Source organism: Oryctolagus cuniculus, chromosome 5 (genome assembly GCF_964237555.1).
Source record: "Oryctolagus cuniculus chromosome 5, mOryCun1.1, whole genome shotgun sequence".
NCBI lineage: Eukaryota > Metazoa > Chordata > Mammalia > Lagomorpha > Leporidae > Oryctolagus > Oryctolagus cuniculus.
In genome coordinates, this window is record NC_091436.1 from 134,478,538 (window position 1) to 134,494,068 (window position 15,531).

Below are 15,531 nucleotides of genomic sequence, written 5' to 3' on the forward strand. Positions count from 1 at the left end.
TATCCATAGAGTGGCCATGTACGCTGCCTTCCTCACAACAATCTCAGTTTAGAGTTCCATATTTGCCATTATTTGACTGTCTTTTTCATCAGACCACAAGCTACTCTGGGTCAAATTTCAAATTCAGGGGCTAGTGCTGTGGCTCAGTAGGTTAATCCTCCGCCTGCAGCACCAGCATCCCATATGGGCGCCAGTTCTAGTCCCGGCTGCTCCTCTTCCAATCCAGCTCTCTGCTATGGCCTGGGAAAGCAGTAGAAAATGGCTCAAGTCCTTGGGTCCCTGCACCCGTGTGGGAGACTGGAAGAAGCTCCTGGCTCCTGGCTTCGGAATGGCACAGCTCCAGCCGTTGCGGCCATTTGGGGAGTGAACTAGTGGATGGAAGACCATTCTCTCTGTCTCTTCCTCTCACTGTCTGTAACTCTACCTCTCAAATAAATAAACAAAAATCTTTAAAAAATTTTCAAATTCATTCTACTAATCATTATACTCTCACAACATCTGGCACACTCTGAGAGATCAACAGGTAAGAAAAATCTACACCTAAAGGAAAGAGGGGAGTTTGGTTAAAGAGAGGTATGGTAAAATTAATTTTTATATGATATAAACTACTTCTAAGAATGCAAATACCCTTTTCTATGTTATTTCTTGGGTAAATAATACTGCACAAATTGTACTAAATATTCGAGTAGACTCCTATCACTCTAAGACATGTTAGCTAGAAAGAAAAGGCAAAGTTTCGTCGGTGACTTGGAGTGTGTGTGAGTGTCTGTTGGCTGCAGGTTTTAAACAATGATTTGTTCCCTGGCTCACCAAAGTCCAAAGTCTTAAGTGGACTGAAGGAAGAAGGAAAGATGCTTAATCAGCCACATGCATGGGGCACAGATGCCTCCACTTCCAGGAAATTATAAATTGTGGCTCATTATCTGTTGTCCCAGCACAATTATTAACAGTCTTGTAGGCACAGTATATGGTCACTTTATTCCATCCAGACTTTGAGATCCTCTTCTTGAAGTTTTGTATTAAATGGCCTAGAAATAACAGCATCACTACTTACTATGAACCAAGTATACTTCAAATGGATTAAATAATCCACTATTTATTTCTTCTTAGAATCCTATAAGGAAAGCCTAGGAAACTGACAAGTATGTAGGCAAATAATGAATAACTTACAGGGTCACAGAGCTAGGAAAGGTAACACACAGCTGAACTCCACACTTTTTTAATTTGAAAGGAAGAGAGACAGAAATAGAAAAAGATTTCCATCCTCTGGTTTACTCAAAATGTGTGCAGCAGCCAGAGTTAGGCCAGATAAAAGCCAAATCCATAGGTGGCAGACGCCCAGGTACTTGAGCCATCCCTACTACCTCCCATGGTATGCATTAGCAGGGAGCTGGAATCAGGAACAGTTAGGACTTGAACTGACGTGGAATGTGGGTGTCTTAACTGCTGTGCCAAATATCCACCACCAACTCTAAAATTGTAACCTCTGTGCTATAAAGTTTCTTGAGAAATAGCTTTCTTCATTCCTGAGTAAGATGAACTCCCTCCCACTCAGTACCATTTCACTTCCACCTTGCCTCTCACTGCCCACTCCTCATTCATTCTGCCTTGCTCCTTTGCTCAGGGTCACAGAAATCCAATAAAGAGTACTGAGAAACAGAGGTAAGGTGTTCTAGATACAAAGAGTATCCCAGAGGGAAATGAGTACAGGTAGTTAATTCAAAGACTTCCACTGGGGCCGGCGCTGTGGCACAGTGGGTTAACGCTCTGGCCTGAAACGCGGGCATCCCACATGGGTGCCTGTTTGAGACCCGGGTGCTCCACTTCTGATCCAGCTATCTGCTGATGGCCTTGGAAAACAGTCGAAGATGGCCCAAGTCCCTGGGCCCCTGCACCCGCGGGGGAGACCTGGAGGATGCTCCTGGCTCCTGGCTTCAGATCGGCCCAGCTCCATCCAGCCGTTGCGGCCAATTGGGTAGTAAGCCATCAGATGGAAGACCCCTCCCCTCTCTCTCTCTCACTCACTCTCTGCCTCTCCTCTCTCTGTGTAACTCTGACTTTCACATAAATGAATAGATCTTTAAAAAAAAAGTTTAAGATATAAGGACTTTAAAAAAAAAAAAAAGACTTCCACTAACATTTCCAGAAATCCAGTTAGATGACAAATTTTGTTACCTAACAATTGAAAGCATCAACATTACAATGAAGGATATGAGCTGATTGAATTCATTTAAACTTAAATATTTAAAATGATCCTTTTGTTACTGTGAGAAAATTAAATGACAAGAATTTTCAATGGAGAAATGAATAATACACAAAAAAGGAACAAACACTTCACATGAATTTATTATCAGATTCTAGATCCTCCATACTCCACACATTTCCCATGTGTACCTCCAAGCATCACAGGTAAAAATGGTACTCTGTAATTATGTAAGCTGAATGTTAAAGATCTAAATTTTTCACACATGAAACTGAGCCATGTATGAACTGTAGACCTGACACGTAATAGATGCAAAATTCCTAGTAAACAGTCTAAACTGTATGTAACATAGGGCTATTACCTGCCCTATCTCCACCCTCAGAGAGTTGTTTCATGAAATAAATGGAATAATGTATGTGAAAAAAATATAAATTGGAGATAACTTGAAATGTAAAAGCTGAAGCAAGCATATAGCCCAGTGCTTAAAACACCTATGTCCCAGGAGTATCTGGGTTCGATACCCAGCTCCAGCTCCTTACCACAGCCTGCTGCTAATGTAGACCCTGGAAGGCAGCAGTGATAGGTCAAGTAATTGGGCTCCTCCCACCTGGGTTGAGTTCCTGGCTCCTGGCTTTGACCAGATAGAAGCACTCTATTTATCTCTCAAATAAGTAAATAATTTTAAAAATTAAAAAGAGTTTAAATTGTACAGTTTATGTGTGTGTGTGTGTGTGTGTGTGTAAAGAATATCTAAAGTGAGGCAAGGCATGCTAAAGAATGAGACCAAGGTATGTTTGCTGACATAAAGAAAAAAAAAAACTTAAGATAAATGAAGTGGAAAATGCACCTGCATAACAGTATGTAGAGAATGATCTCATTTCTGTAAGAGCAGTGTTTTTCTACACACACTTGATCTTAGCCAAAAGGCCGAGAAGCAATGTGTTTTTCTAAGCTTATACTAACATATGGAAGGCTGCATACCAAAAAGCATATATTATTTTTGTAATAAAACACATTCTGACAAAGACTCTCAACAAAGTTTAGTCAGGCTCCTCTGAGTCTTCTTTTTTCAACTGAGCCTTGACCTTGGCCCCACACTGACCACCTGTCTTTGGCCAACCCGGTCCAGCTTTACCAAGAATCATGCTAAGTTAAAGAGCTCCCCCACCCTTGGTATCTGAGCAAGATGTTCAACCCTTACCTTTGATGTTCAAGTCTTTGGCCTGCCATCAGCAAGAATCCTGTTAGATCAGTTGAGCAAGAACCCCCTATTCTTGATGCTTTTTTTAAAGAGTTATTTATTTATTTATTTGAAAGGAAAAGTTATAGAGAGGCAGAGATGGGAGAGAGAGGAGAGAGGGGAGAGAGGGAGGAAAGAGAGGAGAGAGGAGAGAGAGGGAGAGAGAGAGAGAGAGACTGACTGACTCTTTCACCTTCTGGTTCAATCCCCAAATGATTGCCGGAGCCGCGCTGATCTGAGACAGAGAGCCAAGAGCTTCTTCCGGGTCTCCCATGCAGGTCTCCCTTCCCAGGCCACAACAGAAAGTCTGATTGGAAGTGGAGCAGTCTCAAACCGGCACCCACATGGGATGCCAGCACCCAGAGGCGGCATCCTCACCTACTACGCCACAACACTGGCCCCAATTGATGCTTCTTTTAAGTAATTTTCCACCGATCAATCCCTTCACCTGGCTCCTTGGTTATAAAAGGAGTCTTCAAAAAGTTCACGGAAAATGTGTAATATGAAAAAGCTATGTATGGATTTCAATTTTTTTGCTGCCTAAATAAACTCATCTTTTAACTTCATTTTTCCATGATCTCTTTGAAGTCTCCTCATAAATCCCCACTTGCCCTTGCTGCATATGGAGTTAAGCTGGTTGCTTTCCCCTGCTGCAATAGCCCTACTGCAATAATTTAGAATAAAGTCTTCCTTGCTGTTTTAAGAAGTATCAGAATTAATTTCACTTTTACAACATAAACACTTTCTAAAAGTGAAGCCAGAGCTATTCCAGAGAGAGACAGGCTTCCAGTTATGAAAATCTTAAGAGTTTTTATAAGGGGTTCTAGGGAAAATTTATTCCGGGGTTTGGCTTCCTTTTTAAAAAGCCTCCCTGGTCTTTGATTTTTTTCTATCCTCTGGAGGATGAACATCAATTACTCCCTCTTGCTTATGAATGGAGTCCTTCAATTACAGAGGCTGAGAACAACCTTGCCTGAATGACTTCAGTACCCACCCCCAGGGGAGCGGACCAAATAGGTCAGTGATTTCAAAAGTGAGTGGATTTTAGAAGACATTGCAGGAACTGTACAGAATAGTTATTTACTAGTTTAAATGATGATTGAGAATAGGGAAGGTAATATGTCAGCTGAGGTTATCAAATTTAGGATATTTTATATCCTAAACAGCTCAGAAATTTGGTCCCTTCCTATTTCCAAAGTCACTGTCTTAGTCTTAACTTCCAAGGCAATCTTGACTGCCAAGTGTCTTTCTCCATCAACAAAAAATAAAATATTCTAGGTCTGTATATACAATATTCTCCCTGATTTACCCCATCTTAATCTTTGTGCATTCCCTAAAGCCCTACTGAAATGTCACCCATTTTCAGGCTGAATTAAATATACCCACAGCTCTTTCTGGATTTCTTCTGGAAACACTTAACAATACTTCGTTTTCTTCAGTTATTTGCAACAAGCCTATTTCCTTCATCAGACAATGAACACAGGCAGGGGCCTCGTCTTTTCCATCTCTGTCTCCAGTGCCTAAACCGTCATTTCCAAAACCTTTGCTCTCTAAGCAAAGCAAAGCAGAAGGGGAAACTGAGCCACAGCAGGGAGAAGGGAAGCTGGTACACTGATGGAACGGAGGCCTCCTGCCTTCCAGTGACGTGTTCTCCCCACCACTCCTCACACAGGGATCAGCCTCTTTACTTCTTCAGACAACGCCCATCCTTGGCGACCCTCTGCTCATTTTCCCTGCCTTCTCCTCTCTCTCCTCAAGAAAGGATCTAACAAGAGTCTTGAATATCCAGGCCAGAAGGCAGATAAAGAGTCTACTTATTAATGTCAGAACCATTTTCCTATTAGGTAAGCCCATAAATCTAGGTGTGAGAAATGATTTTTGCACTGTGAGGTCAGAGGGAAGGAATGGGGTTAGGTTAATTCTCCAGGATTTGCAAAGGAAGCTAGAGCACACTGCAGGGATCAACAGGTGGCAAGTAACCCCACAACTCAGGTCTACTTGGTACCTAGACCATGACAAAAACTATTTTTATTCTACATCAGGAGAGCCAGGATACAAAGAACTACGCCACTCCCAGAATCCTTTTACTAGTAATGCCTCCTCTGCTTTAGTTCTATGTAGCCCAGGGAGGCATCCCCAAGCACATTATTTCCTTTATAAAAGTTAAATTCAGAACCACCCATTTCATGCAGCAGTTGAGATGCCGCTTGGGACACCTGCATTCCATATTGGAGTACACGGGTTTGAGTCCCAGCTCTGCTGCAGACTCCAGCTTCCTGCTAATGTGCACCCTGGGAGGCAGCAGATGATGGTTTATGTAGTTGGATCCTTGCCACCTGTGTGGTGGACCAGGACTGAATTCCAGCTCCCATCTTTGACCTACCACTGTGGTTATGCAGTGAACCAGCAGATGGGAGATTCCCTATCTCCCTCTCCTCTCTCCCCACTCCATGTCTATCTCACTGCTTTTCAAGTAATAAAATAAAATTTTTTAAAGGGTGTCCTAACAAAACTGATTTATGAAAATAAATGTTAGCCGGCTCCGCGGCTCACTAGGCTAATCCTCCGCCTTGCGGCGCCGGCACACCGGGTTCTAATCCCGGTTGGGGCGCCGGATTTTGTCCCGGTTGCCCCTCTTCCAGGCCAGCTCTCTGCTGTGGCCCGGGAGTGCAGTGGAGGATGGCCCAAGTGCTTGGGCCCTGCACCCCATGGGAGACCAGGAAAAGCACCTGGCTCCTGCCTTCAGATCAGCGTGGTGCGCCGGCCGCAGTGCGCTGGCCACGGCGGTCATTGGAGGGTGAACCAACGGGAAAAGGAAGACCTTTCTCTCTGTCTCTCTCTCTCACTGTCCACTCTGCCTGTCAAAAAAAAAAAAGTTATATTTCGGTTGAGGAAAACAGTATTCTTTTTTGAAAGATTACATATTTACAGGTTAACAGATCAAATACTGGGATCTTATAAGCTTTTCTGTTTGAACTATTTTTAAAGCCATTTCTCCATAAGACAGGAAACATTGTAGCCACTTAGTGCAACTTCCATTAAGTAAAACTCGCTGAAAAGGGCAAATTACTTTGGAACATTAAAAAACATAAACTGTTGGCCTTAACTAGGTCCAGCAGGCTTTTCTCACTTTCTCTGTCTCTGCAAGTAACATGCTTAAATTTAATTTAACCCCAGAGCCTGTGTCAGGAACTCCTGAGATCTGTATTTAATCAACCTCCCAAATCTGCTCTATATGCCAAATTCTTCCAGCTTTCTCAAAAGGCACCCGTACCCTATCCTTGGAGTCTTTCCAGAAATAAGCACTCACGGATGACTAAGAGCCTTGGCAAACACCTGGCTAGAAAACAACGCCATGCTGTCATCTCCCAACTGAGGAGTAAGAGATTTGGCCGGGAAACTCATAAAAGTTAGTTTTCCAAACCAGAAGATGGTTTTCCCTCAAATAGCTTCTTACTTCCCACACATTAAATGTGCAAATCAAGATGTAGCCATTTATAATAATCAAAACTCTATATGGGAAGAAATACAGCTTCATGTATCAAAGAACAAGAGGAAAGTCCTATCACATGCTTCTGGCTTTACAGCATGAAAAAAATCCAGAATTTCTTTAATGAGTCTAACAGATACCGCATTTTAGAAACACAAGCACCACAATAGAGCCTACTATATACTAGGTATCACGCTAGACACCTAATATATATTCATTAACTCTTTTTATACCAAATAGCAAAATAAGAATTTGCATCGTACACATTTTAATATGCTCAGAGAGGTGAAGTCACTTACCCGAGGTTACACACTGAGCATGGTGAGCCAGCATGTAAAAATCCACCTGCCTCCCACAGCTATACTACCCCTTCCACTCCCTACTACCTCAGTGGTCTGGTAGCTTTAACTAACTGACAGTTCATGTCTAAGGACTCTAAGTTCTAATGTCATTATCTGTTAGCTCCTAACACTCATGTCTTTGCAGCAATTTCAGGTTAAAATGTAGCGACAGGGGTGGGCATTTGTTGCAGTAGTCAAGATGCCACTTGGGATGCCTGCTTCACATTTCAGAATGCTTGTCCTGGCTCCATTCCCAATTCCAGCTTCCTGTTAATGCAATCCTGGAAGGTAGCAGGGAATGATGGCTCAAATAGTTTGGTCCTTACCACCTATACAGGAAACTTAAACTAAGCTACCAGATCCAGGAATTTGAAGGGTGAATCAGTACATGGGAGAGATGTATATGTGTGTCTGTGTGTCTGTGTGTGTGCCTACTTTTCATCATTCCTACTCATTATCATCTGGAAAGTTCTAGCTAATTCAATAAGAAAAGGAAATTCAAAAGTATACAGATTTAGGGGTCAGCACTGTGGTGCAGTTGGGTTAAAGCCACAGCCTGCAGCGCTGCCATCACATAGAGGTGCTGTTTAGAGTCCCAGCTGCTCCACTTCCGATCCAGCTCCCCACTAATGCTCCTGGGAAGGCAATGGAAGATGGCCCAAATCCTCGGGCCCCTGCACCCACGAGGGAGACCCAAAGGAAGCTCCTGGCTCCTGACTTCAGGCTGGCCCAGCTCCAGCCTTTGGGGCCATTTTGGGAGTGAACCAGTGGATGGAAGATCTCTCTCTCTCTCTCTCTCTCTCTCTCTGCTTCTCCTCTGTAACTCTGTAACTCTTTCAAATAAATAAATAAATCTTAAAAAAAAAAAAAGAAAGAAAGAAAAAGAAAAACTCTGCTTTGTGAAAAGGAGTTAAGAGAATGAAAAGACAAGTCACAGACTGGGAGCAAATCTTTGGCAAATAGATATATCCAAAATATACAAAGAACACTTGAAAGCCAACAATAGGAAAACAATCAAATTTAAAAATGGGTAAAAGATCTGAACACCTCACCAACGAAGATGTATATGTAGCAAATAAGCATATGAAAAGATACTTAACATCATGTGTCATCAGAAAATTACTAATTAAAACAACAATAAGTTGACACTCCATACCTATTAAAAAGCAAGGATGCCAAGTAACAGGCCAGCGCTGTGGTGTAGTGGGTAAAGCCTGCAGTGCCAGCATCCCATATGGGCACTATTTCATGTCCTGGCTGCTCCACTTCCGATCCAACTCTCTGCTATGGCCCGGGAAAGCAGTAGAAGATGACCCAAGTCCTTGGGCCCCTGCACTCACGTGGGAGACCAGAAGAAGCTCCTGGCTCCTGGCTTCGGAACGGCGCAGCTCCAGCTGTTGTGGCCAATTGCAGAGTGAACCAGTGGATGGAAGACCTCTCTCTCTCTCTCTCTCTCTGCATAACTCTTTCAAATAAATAAATAAATAAATAAAACAGGAACTCTCATTCACTGCTGGTAGAAAACACAAAATTATACCTCTAATTTGACAGTTTGGCAGTTTCTAAAAAGCTAAACATAGATTAACTATATGACTCTATCTATATTAGTGTTCTTCGGTATTTACTCAAATGAGCTGAAAACTTACATCCACATAAAAACCTTACCCAAATGAACTGAAAACAAAACTAACACACAAATGTTTACAGCAGCTTTATTCAGAATTGCCAAAACTTGGAAGCCATCAGGATGCCCTTCAATAGGTGAATGGATAAACAAGCTGCAGCTTACAATGGAAATATTTCATGCTAAAAATGGCATAGCAAGGCCAAATACTTGGGAGGAATTGTAAATGCACACAGCTAAGTGACAGGAGTCAGTCTGCAAAGGCTACATACTGCATAATTCCAACTACATGACACATCAATAAATGCGAAACGATGAAGACAGTAAAAAGATCAGTGCTTGCTAGGGGTTCGGAGAGTGGGGAGGAGGGATGAATAGACATAGGACATTACTAAGGCAGTGAAACTATTTTGTATGATATAATGGTAGATGCAACATCGTGTATTTGTCAAAATCCACAGAACTATACCACACAAGTGAGCCCTAAAGGACTTCAGTTCATACTAATAATCAAAACTATCATTCATCAGTTATAACAAATGTAAAAATTATAATATAGTATTTTGAATGTATAGTACACTTAAAGGAGAAACTGTAAGAGTAAGAGAGAGAAGAGGTGAGGTATATGGAAACTCAGCACTTTGAGAAATTTTTCCATAATCTCAAATTTCTCTAAAAAGTCAAATTTATAAAAAATTCTCATACTTCCTAAATGTATATACCAATAACATAAACGACAATGTATAATACACAGTCTAAAACATAGGAAGAAAAGAGGCATGAAGGCCAGTTTTGTGACATAGCAGATTAAGTCCCCACTTGCGATCCTATATTAGAGCAGGCTAAAGTCCTGGCTACTCCATTTCTGATCCAGTTCCCTGCTTAATGCACCTAGGAAAGCAGGGGATGGCCCAAGTACTTGGGCCCGTGCCACCCACATGGGCAACCAAGATGGAGTTCCTGACTCTTGACTTTGGCCTGGCCCAGCCCAGTCCCAGCCATTTGGGAACTAAACCAGCAGATGGAATACATTTCTCTTTCTCTCTGTCTCTCCCCTCTTCCTTCTTTCCCTCACTCTGTCTCTCCCTCCCTCCCTTCTTCCCTCTCTCTTTGTAACTCTGCCTTTCAAATACATAAATACATCTTTAAAATTAAAAAAAAAGAACCAAGAATAGCACAATTTACACATAATCAATACCTTTGCATCCCCCTATCTATAACATTCAGTACTCAACTGAGGGATCTAAGAGAAGTGAGAGCATTTACACAAAACCAAAAGCTCATAGTTGGAACAAACTATAGATCAACCACCAATTCACTGCACCACATATGCATTCCATATTGGAATGCTGGTTCGAGTCCCAATCCAGATCCCTGCTAATGTGCCTGGGAAAGCAGTGGATGATGGCCTGAATACTCAGGTCCCTGCCATCCATGTAGAAAACACAGATAAAGTTCCAGGCTCCTGGCTTTAGCTTGGTCCAGCTGTGGATATAGCGGTCATTTGGGGAGTGAACTAGTGAATGAAAAATCTCTCCGTCACTCTGCCTTTCAAATAAGTAAATAAATAAATCTAAAAGAAAAAAATGTTAACAGCTAGGACAATATAAATCACAATCTAAAACTGTAGGCAAATTATATTAACCCCTAATAATATCACCTCTAATAACCTTACACTAAGAAGAGCTCCTGATAGTGCTTGTTCCCTCCATTTAACTTCCTCTGACTCCAGTTTAAATGGTCAGTCACATTCTCAGCGCAGGTTAAACCAGGTCCCTCTCAGGTTTCCCAGCCCAGGTCACACATGCTGAGCTTTGTGACATCCCTGAAATGTCATTAAAGCAGCTATCAACTTGAGTGTCAGGAGTGCTGAGCATCAGGATCTGATGTACCCATTAACAGAATGGAGGAGGAAAGCTGTATGTTCTTTAGATAAGAAATACTTGATGAGGGGCAGGCACTGAGGCACAGAGAGTTAAGTTGCAGCTTGCGCCACCTATATCCCATATCGGGGTATCTAAAACTGAACCTCACCTCTGCTTCTGATCCAGTTTCCTGCTAAAGCACCCAAGAGACAGAGGATGATGGCTCAAGTACTTGGGTCCCTACCATCCACGTAGGAGACTCAGATGGATTTCCTGGCTCTTGGCTTTGGCCCAGACCAACCCTGGCTGTGTAGAAGTTTGGGAAGTGTACTAGCAGATGGAAGATCTTTCTTTGTATTTCTCTGTCACTCTGCCTCTCAAATAAATAAATAAATAAATATAACTTTTTGAAAAGCATTATCATTTAAAAATAAACATGATTCAAAATTCATTTATGATTAAAAAACCTTCTCAATTAATGTCAATATTACATTAAGTGAAATAGCCAAGTTGCAGATTTTGTATCATTAAAACAAAAATGGGGACAGGTGCTATGGCACAGCAGGTTAAGCTGCCACTTGGGACACCAGCAACCATATGTAAGGAGCCAGGAGCCAAGAACTCTATTTGGGTCTGCCATGTGGATACCAGGAACCCAAGGACTTGTGCCATTATCTACTACCTCCCAGGCACATTAGCAGAAAGCTGGATAGAAGCGGAGGTAGGACTTTATCTCAAGCACTCTGATATGGGATGCCAGTGTCCCAAGTGACGGCTGAACATGCTGTACCACAATGCCTGTCCCTTAACATTTTCTAAATGATATTTTTATCTTATAAAGGTTAGACTCAAGGCACTCCTAAACTTGGTTCACTTAATTTCATATCAAGGACAAAGAAAAGACTCTAAGAACCATCAGGAAAAGAAGTCTCAATTATATGGACTGATGCCAATTAGAACAGCTCTCATTTCTATTTTTTGCTTCAAATTCTCATCCTTATCTTGTCACATGCAAACTCCCACAGATACCTCAAGGATAAAGGTCATACCAAGGATTCTGCCCTGAATATTCTGCACAGACTAAAAACAATTTATGGGAGAAACCATGTGAAACAACACATTCCAGGCTTCCTGGATCTGTCTTCAGGTCAGTGAACTGCATTGGTCAGCACAGAGTGGTCAGCAAGATGAGGAACGTATAATTAATCTTTTCATTATCTTCTGAATTGAAGGGCAGTTGTTTTCCAGAGTTCACTATGTAGAATCTCAACTTTAGAGAAACAAAGTACTCATCAGACAGTGCAAAATACCCTCTGTTCTTAAGTCTACAAAGCTGCCTATCTTGCAACTATTCTTGGCCTGAAAGACAAGTGAGCAGTCCCTGAGAAGCCAGTTCTGGGACTGGGAGCCTCAGTAGCCATCTAACCAGACCCAAGACAACTGATACCCATTGTGCTTGCACCACAGCACTTCCTCCAAAGTCTGGTCGAATGGCTTCAGACACTGCCTGTGAGTGCTAGCAGCAGCAATCGTATTCCTTAGATAAGCAAGATGTGAAAATGAAAAGGCCTCAGAAATAGAAAATGCTCCTGACTCTTCAAGCCTGCTGTGGCTGATTTTTGCACCATCATCTACTTTGCTGATATTTCTTCTAAGCAGAATGTGGAAACCATTAACATACCACGTGAATAAATGAAAAGCATTAACTGTCCTTAGCATATTTCCAAATACATTTTATATCCAGTTGCTTGAAAGGAAATCACAGAAGGCAACTAAATACTTCACCATAGTGCATATCCTAACCCTGCTAAAACTGCATTAATTCACAACAAAAATATTTACCAAATGAATATTGTAACTTAGATGTCCAATGAATCAACAAGATCTGTAAGCAAATTCCACAAATCTGATTAAATGTACAGGATCAAATGAAGTATGTTTGTTAAGCATACTTGTGAAATCGCTGCTGTGACGCTTCCGGAGGGACTCCACCACCCTGTCTGCAGGAGGCATACATTCTGCCTAGCTCCAGCCTGCAAGGGCTCCCTATACAGTTATGCCAGTGACTGGTCTGTAAGTCTGTCTACTCCAGACAGCAGATGTTAGAGAGCTTTTCTGGCAACAGATCAAAGTTACAACAGTCAATTTTATTGGCAATAAAAGTGGTATTTCAGAGGTGGTACTCTGGTCTAGCAGGTCAGTGCCACCCACACCTTCTATCAGAGTGCCTGAGTTGGAGTTCTAGCTTTGCTCCTGATTCCAGATTCTTGCTAAATCACACCCTGGAAGGCAGTAAGTGATGGGTCAAGTAGTTGGGGCCCTCCAATCCACATGACAGACCTGGACTGAATTCCAAGCCAGTGTCTTTGCTTTGACCCAGTCCTGCTTATTGCAGGCATTGGAGAAATAAATTAGTTGCTCTCTTTCTCTGTCTCTCAAATAAATAAAATAAAACTTGATACTTTTCATCCATCTGAATCTGTATTTCACTCTTTGTTCAATTATTTCAGAAACAATAGGGGTATTGTTTAACTCTCTTAAACCCTATAAAAGCTGCCTCCAAAGAGCCTAAAATTATTGTTCTAAGCTCTTATATAATACAAAACCAAATGTTTTCAGAGCAAAAGGTCACAATTCTTAAGACAACCAGTGAATACTCTAATGCTGTAACTATTTATGATACACTTGTTTTTTTTTATGACTCTTCCAAACTTAGAATAAAACAAAAAACAAACAAAAATATTGTAGGAATCACTGGAGTATCCCACAAATAAAATAAATAAATAAATGTAAAAGACAAAAATTCAAATGTGACTGAAACAGATTTCTGAAGGGCAGACTGAAAAAATGACTGTAAGGTTATGTGATCAGCACAGGGCCATGGCCATAACTGGCACATGACAAACAAATTTATCCACTGAGTAGCAGGACCATTTGGGTCAGGGCAGGGCCAACGACACAGGAGCAATTTTGCCCCTCTCCTTTAAGGAAAGGACAGCTCTCTTTGGAAGACGATACTAGAGACTCCCCCACCTCTTATTTCAAAAGGGCCTAAATAAGATTAATTTTTAGGGTCATTTGAATAGGCCTAAAAAGGACTGTTTGCAATCTGCTTGATGCCTGAAATTTTTCTAAGGAAAAGGAAAGCCTTTTAAACTGCAATTAGAAATAAATGGCTTAAAAAAAAAAAAAGAAAGAAATGGCTTAACATGTGATTTAAAACGCATGAGAAGTAATGCATTTGCTTTGAATGCATTTTATTTAATTATGAATAAATGACATGTCAGACCCTTCCCAGCTTTGATGGAGGGAAGAAAAAAACAGGTCACTAGGCACCCTAAGTGGAAAAGAGGTTTCTACAGAGGGAGGTGTGGGGTGGGAGAAAAAAATGCAGAAACCATCACTTAAAATGATGATGTGTTAGGAAACTGAATGACCAGAAACAGGGTCCATGATATGCAAGGGACCATGTCATACAACAGATGCTCATGACCTTGTCCTAACAAGTTTCTCCATCATAGACACTATTACCAGAGTCTGGTCATTACTAACCCACCCCAAACCTTTGGCCTTTAAGAATGAGGTCAAAATGACACAGTAAAGGATGTGACACCTTATGTTAGCCAGACAAAGCTTTTTTCCATACCTTAGTATCTTGGTTACTCTTTTATACCCCATTTAAAAAAAAAAAAAGATTTATTTGTTTATTTGAAAGACAGAGTTACAGAGATAGAGGGAGAAAGAGAGAGATCAATCTTCCATCCCCTGGTTTACTCCCTAGATGGCCAGGGCAGGGCCAGGCCAAAGCCAGCACCCAGGGGTGGTTTCCAGGCACTTGGGTTGTCCTCTGCTGCTTTCCCAGGAGCATTAGCAGGAGCCAGGGCTCATATTGCACCCACATGGGATACTGGTGTTGCAGGCAGTGGCTTAATCTGCTACAACACAAGCACTGACCCTCAGCACCCATTAAATCGCTGAAATTTAGCTTTTCTCCAAACATGGACAGCTCATTCTGCCTTTCTCTCTACTCTTCTCCTGTTTCATGCTTCATTCTCCTCTTTCTTCACAAGCTACAGCTCCACGCTACTTCTCTGACCTCCCATTCACAGTAACCAGGCCTACAATGTGTTGGGCACTCTGCCAAGGGCTTTTTCCTGTACTAAAGGAGTCCCCACCTTGTCCATGAGGAATATGTTCCAAGACCCCCAGTGGATGCCTGAAATCATGGATAGTACTGAACTCCATGTATCTTATGCTTTCTCCTATACATACATACCTATGAGAAAGTTTAACTTATAAGTTAGGCATAGTAAGAGATTAACAATAATAAAACAAGCTATAATAATATACTGTAACAAAAGTTACTTAAAACTTAGGGATTGTTGATTTACGGAATTTTTCATTTAAATTTTTTTTTGTTTTTTTTTTGGACAGGCAGAGTGGACAGTGAGAGAGAGAGACAGAGAGAAAGGTCTTCCTTTTCCGTTGGTTCACCCTCCAATGACCGCCGTGGCCAGCGCGCTGCGACCGGCGCACCGCACTGATCCGATGGCAGGAGCCAGGTGCTTCTCCTGGTCTCCCATGGGGTGCAGGGCCCAAGCACTTGGGCCATCCTCCACTGCACTCCCTGGCCACAGCAGAGAGCTGGCCTGGAAGACAGGCAACTAGGACAGAATCCAGAGCCCCGACCGGGACTAGAACCCGGTGTGCTGGCACCGCAAGGCGGAGGATTAGCCTAGCGAGACGCGGTGCCGGCCCCATTTAATAT

General features: G+C 42.0%; 1 protein-coding gene across 13 annotated transcripts in view; it reads right to left on the minus strand.

The window, feature by feature from the left end:
* Positions 1–15,531, minus strand: part of ANKS1A (ankyrin repeat and sterile alpha motif domain containing 1A) — a 211,299-nt gene that overhangs the window by 139,991 nt on the left and 55,777 nt on the right. Inside the window, exon 1 of one of the 13 annotated variants that reach the window (XM_051855746.2) lies at positions 10,574–11,137. The exons of 10 other annotated variants lie outside the window; for them this stretch is intronic. The gene's annotated coding sequence lies outside the window, so the exon portion shown is untranslated. Of the gene's footprint in view, positions 1–8,430; positions 8,559–8,614; positions 8,735–10,573; positions 11,138–15,531 lie in introns of those variants that run through there. 2 more of the 13 variants (XM_070074165.1, XM_051855748.2) reach the window with 2 other exon arrangements.